Below are 6,000 nucleotides of genomic sequence, written 5' to 3'. Positions count from 1 at the left end.
CAGTGCAGCACTCCCTCGGTACTGACCCTCTGACAGTGCGGTACAACCTCAGTACAGACCCTCTGACAGTGCGGCACTCCCTCCGTACTGACCCTCTGACAGTATGGCACTCCCTCAGTACTGACCCTCTGACAGTGCGGCACTCCCTCAGTACTGACACTCTGACAGTGCGGTGCTCCCTCAGTACTGACCTTCTGACAGTGCGGCACTCCCTCAGTACTGACCCTTTGACAGTGCGGCACTCCCTCAGTACTCACCCTCTGACGGTGCGGCACTCTCTCAGCACTGACAATCTGATGGTGCGGCACTCCCTCAGTACTGACCCTCTAACGGTGCGGCACTCCCTCAGTCCTGACCCTCTGACAGTGCGGCGCTCCCTCAGTACTGAACCACTGACGGTGCGGCACTCCCTCAGTACTGACCCTCTGACGGTGCGGCACTCCCTCAGTACTGACACTCTGACAGAGCGGCGCTCCCTCAGTACCGACCCTCTGACAGTGCAGCACTCTCTCGGTACTGACCCTCTGACAGTGCGGTACAACCTCAGTACAGACCCTCTGACAGTGCGGCACTCCCTCAGTACTGACCCTCTGACAGTATGGCACTCCCTCAGTACTGACCCTCTGACAGTGCGGCACTCCCTCAGTACTGACACTCTGACAGTGCGGCACTCCCTCAGTACTGACTCTCTGACAGTGCAGCACTCCCTCGGTACTGACCCTCTGACAGAGCGGCACAACCTCAGTACCGACCCTCTGACAGTGCAGCACTCCCTCGGTACTGACCCTCTGACAGTGCGGTACAACCTCAGTACAGACCCTCTGACAGTGCGGCACTCCCTCAGTACTGACCCTCTGACAGTATGGCACTCCCTCAGTACTGACCCTCTGACAGTGCGGCACTCCCTCAGTACTGACACTCTGACAGTGCGGCACTCCCTCAGTACTGACTCTCTGACAGTGCAGCACTCCCTCGGTACTGACCCTCTGACAGAGCGGCACAACCTCAGTACTGACACTCTGACAGTGCGGCACTACCTCAGTACTGACCCTCTGACTGTGCGGCACTCCCTCAGTACTGACCCTCTGACAGTGCGGCACTCCCTCAGTACTGACCCTCTGACAGTACGGCACTCCCTCAGTACTGACCCTCTGACAGTGCGGCGCTCCCTCAGTACTGACCCTCTGACAGTGCGGCACTCCCTCAGTACTGACCCTCTGAGAGTACGGCACTCCCTCAGTACTGACCCTCTGACAGTGCAGCACTCCCTCAGTACTGACCCTCTGACAGTGCAGCACTCCCTCAGTACTGACCCTCAGACAGTGCCGCACTCCCTCAGTACTGACCCTCTGACAGTACGGCACTCCCTCAGTACTGACCCTCTGACAGTGCCACACTCCCTCAGTACTGACCCTCTGACAGTGCGGCACTCCCTCAGTACTGACCCTCTGACAGTGCAGCACTCCCTCAGCACTGACCCTCTGACAGTGCGGCACTCCCTCAGTACTGACCCTCTGACAGTACGGCCCTCCCTCAGTACTGAACCACTGACGGTGCGGCACTCCCTCAGTACAGACCCTCTGACGGTGCGGCACTCCCTCAGTACTGATACTCTGACAGTGCGGCGCTCCCTCAGTACCGACCCTCTGACAGTGCGGCACTCCCTCAGTACTGACCCTCTGGCAGTGCGGCGCTCCCTCAGTACTGACTCTCTGACAGTGCAGCACTCCCTCGGTACTGACCCTCTGACAGTGCGGTACAACCTCAGTACAGACCCTCTGACAGTGCGGCACTCCCTCAGTACTGACCCTCTGACAGTATGGCACTCCCTCAGTACTGACCCTCTGACAGTGCGGCACTCCCTCAGTACTGACACTCTGACAGTGCGGTGCTCCCTCAGTACTGACCTTCTGACAGTGCGGCACTCCCTCAGTACTGACCCTTTGACAGTGCGGCACTCCCTCAGTACTCACCCTCTGATGGTGCGGCACTCTCTCAGCACTGACCCTCTGATGGTGCGGCACTCCCTCAGTACTGACCCTCTGACGGTGCGGCACTCCCTCAGTACTGACCCACTGACAGTCCGGCGCTCCCTCAGTACTGAACCTCTGACGGTGCGGCACTCCCTCAGTACTGACCCTCTGACGGTGCGGCACTCCCTCAGTACTGACACTCTGACAGTGCGGCGCTCCCTCAGTACCGACCCTCTGACAGTGCGGCACTCCCTCAGTACTGACCCTCTGACAGTGCAGCACTCCCTCCGTGCTGACACTCTGACAGTGCGGCGCTCCCTCAGTACTGACCCTCAGACAGTACGGCCCTCCCTCAGTACTGACCCTCTGACAGTGCGGCACTCCCTCAGTACTGACCCTCTGACAGTGCGGCACACCCTCAGTACTGACCCTCTGACAGTGTGGCACTCCCTCAGTACTGACCCTCTGACAGTGCAGCACTCCCTCAGTACTGACCCTCTGACAGTGCGGCACTCCCTCTGTACTGACTCTCTGACAGTGCAGCACTCCCTCGGTACTGACCCTCTGACAGAGCGGCACAAACTCAGTACTGACCCTCTGACAGTGTGGCACTCCCTCAGTACTGACCCTCTGACAGTGCAGCACACCCTCAGTACTGACCCTCAGACAGTGCGGCACTCCCTCAGTACTGACCCTCTGACAGTGCCGCACTCACTCAGTACTGACCCTCTGACAGTGCGGCACTCCCTCAGTACTGACCCTCTGACAGTGCGGCGCTCCCTCAGTACTGATCCTCTGACAGTGCGGCACTCCCTCAGTACTGACCCTCTGACAGTGCGGCACTCCCTCAGTACTGACCCTCTGACGGTGCAGCACTCCCTCAGTACTGACCCTTTGACAGTGCGGCACTCCCTCAGTACTCACCCTCTGACGGTGCGGCACTCTCTCAGCACTGACATTCTGATGGTGCGGCACTCCCTCAGTACTGACCCTCTGACAGTGCGGCACTCCATCAGTACTGACCCTCTGACAGTGCGGGACTCCCTCAGTACTGACCCTGTGACAGGGCGGCACTCCCTCAGTACTGACCCTCTGACAGTGCTGCACTCCCTCAGTACTGACCGTCTGACAGTGCTGCACTCCCTCAGTACTGACCCTCTGACAGGGCGGCGCTCCGTCAGTACTGACCCTCTGACAGTGCTGCACTCCCTCAGTACTGACACTCTGGCAGTGCGGCGCTCCCTCAGTACTGACTCTCTGACAGTGCAGCACTCCCTCGGTACTGACCCTCTGACAGTGCGGTACAACCTCAGTACAGACCCTCTGACAGTATGGCACTCCCTCAGTACTGACCCTCTGACAGTGCGGCACTCCCTCAGTACTGACACTCTGACAGTGCGGTGCTCCCTCAGTACTGACCTTCTGACAGTGCGGCACTCCCTCAGTACTGACCCTTTGACAGTGCGGCACTCCCTCAGTACTGACCCTCTGACAGTGCGGCGCTCCCTCAGTACTGACCCTCTGACAGTGCGGCACACCCTCAGTACTGACCCTCTGACAGTGTGGCACTCCCTCAGTACTGACCCTCTGACAGTGCGGCACTCCCTCAGTACTAACCCTCTGACAGTGCAGCACTCCCTCCGTGCTGACACTCTGACAGTGCGGCGCTCCCTCAGTACTGACCCTCAGACAGTACGGCCCTCCCTCAGTACTGACCCTCTGACAGTGCAGCTCTCCCTCAGTACTGACCCTCTGACAGTGCAGCTCTCCCTCAGTACATGCCCTCTGATAGTGCAGCACTCCCTCAGTACTGCCCCTCTGACAGTGCAGCTCTCCCTCAGTACAGACCCTCTGACAGTACAGCACTCCCTCAGTACTGACCCTCTGACAATGCAGCACTCCCTCAGTACTGACCCTCTGACAGTGCGGCACTCCCTCAGTAATGACACTCTGTCAGTGCTCACTCCCTCAGTACTGACCCTCTGACAGTGCGGCACTCCCTCAGTACTGACCCTCTGACAGTGCGGGACTCCCTCAGTACTGACCCTGTGACAGGGCGGCACTCCCTCAGTACTGACCCTCTGACAGTGCTGCACTCCCTCAGTACTGACCGTCTGACAGTGCTGCACTCCCTCAGTACTGACCCTCTGACAGGGCGGCGCTCCGTCAGTACTGACCCTCTGACAGTGCTGCACTCCCTCAGTACTGACACTCTGGCAGTGCGGCGCTCCCTCAGTACTGACTCTCTGACAGTGCAGCACTCCCTCGGTACTGACCCTCTGACAGTGCGGTACAACCTCAGTACAGACCCTCTGACAGTATGGCACTCCCTCAGTACTGACCCTCTGACAGTGCGGCACTCCCTCAGTACTGACACTCTGACAGTGCGGTGCTCCCTCAGTACTGACCTTCTGACAGTGCGGCACTCCCTCAGTACTGACCCTTTGACAGTGCGGCACTCCCTCAGTACTCACCCTCTGACGGTGCGGCACTCTCTCAGCACTGACATTCTGATGGTGCGGCACTCCCTCAGTACTGACCCTCTGACGGTGCGGCACTCCCTCAGTACTGACCCTCTGACAGGGCGGCGCTCCCTCAGTACTGAACCACTGACGGTGCTGCACTCCCTCAGTACTGACCCTCTGACGGTGCGGCACTCCCTCAGTACTGACACTCTAACAGTGCGGCGCTCCCTCAGTACCGACCCTCTGACAGTGCTGCACTCCCTCAGTACTGACCCTCTGGCAGTGCGGCGCTCCCTCAGTACTGACTCTCTGACAGTGCAGCACTCCCTCGGTACTGACCCTCTGACAGTGCGGTACAACCTCAGTACAGACCCTCTGACAGTGCGGCACTCCCTCAGTACTGACCCTCTGACAGTATGGCACTCCCTCAGTATTGACCCTCTGACAGTGCGGCACTCCCTCAGTACTGACACTCTGACAGTGCGGTGCTCCCTCAGTACTGACCTTCTGACAGTGCGGCACTCCCTCAGTACTGACCCTTTGACAGTGCGGCACTCCCTCAGTACTCACCCTCTGATGGTGCGGCACTCTCTCAGCACTGACCCTCTGATGGTGCGGCACTCCCTCAGTCCTGACCCTCTGACGGTGCGGCACTCCCTCAGTACTGACCCTCTGACAGTGCGGCGCTCCCTCAGTACTGAACCTCTGACGGTGCGGCACTCACTCAGTACTGACCCTCTGACGGTGCGGCACTCCCTCAGTACTGACACTCTGACAGTGCGGCGCTCCCTCAGTACCGACCCTCTGACAGTGCGGCACTCCCTCAGTACTGACCCTCTGACAGTGCAGCACTCCCTCCGTACTGACACTCTGACAGTGCGGCGCTCCCTCAGTACTGACCCTCAGACAGTACGGCCCTCCCTCAGTACTGACCCTCTGACAGTGCGGCGCTCCCTCAGTACTGACCCTCTGACAGTGCGGCACACCCTCAGTACTGACCCTCTGACAGCACGGCGCTCCCTCAGTACTGACCCTCTGACAGTGCAGCACTCCCTCAGTACTGACCCTCTGACAGTGCGGCACTCCCTCAGTACTGACCCTCTGACAGTGCGGCACTCTCTCAGTACTGACTCTCTGACAGTGCAGCACTCCCTCAGTACTGACCCTCTGACAGTGCAGCACTCCCTCAGTACTGACCCTCTGACAGTGCGGCACTCCGTCAGCACTGACCCTCTGATGGTGCGGCACTCCCTCAGTACTGACCCTCTGACAGTGCAGCACTCCCTCAGTACTGACCCTCTGACAGTGCAGCACCCCCTCAGTACTGACCCTCTGACAGTGCAGCACTCCCTCAGTACTGACCCTCTGACAGTGCAGCGCTCCCTCCGTACTGACTCTATGACAGTGCAGCACTCCTTCAGTACTGACCCTCTGACAGTGCAGCACTCCCTCAGTACTGACTCTCTGACAGTGCAACACTCCCTCAGTACTGACCCTCTGACAGTGCGGCACTCCCTCAGTACTGACCCTCTGACAGCGCGGCACTCCCTCAGTACTGACCC

The sequence above is a fragment of the Scyliorhinus torazame genome, chromosome 5 (assembly GCF_047496885.1).
Source record: "Scyliorhinus torazame isolate Kashiwa2021f chromosome 5, sScyTor2.1, whole genome shotgun sequence".
NCBI classification, from domain to species: Eukaryota; Metazoa; Chordata; class Chondrichthyes; order Carcharhiniformes; family Scyliorhinidae; genus Scyliorhinus; species Scyliorhinus torazame.
The sequence above is the reverse complement of the archived record's forward strand: the minus strand, read 5'-3'. Positions refer to the sequence as shown.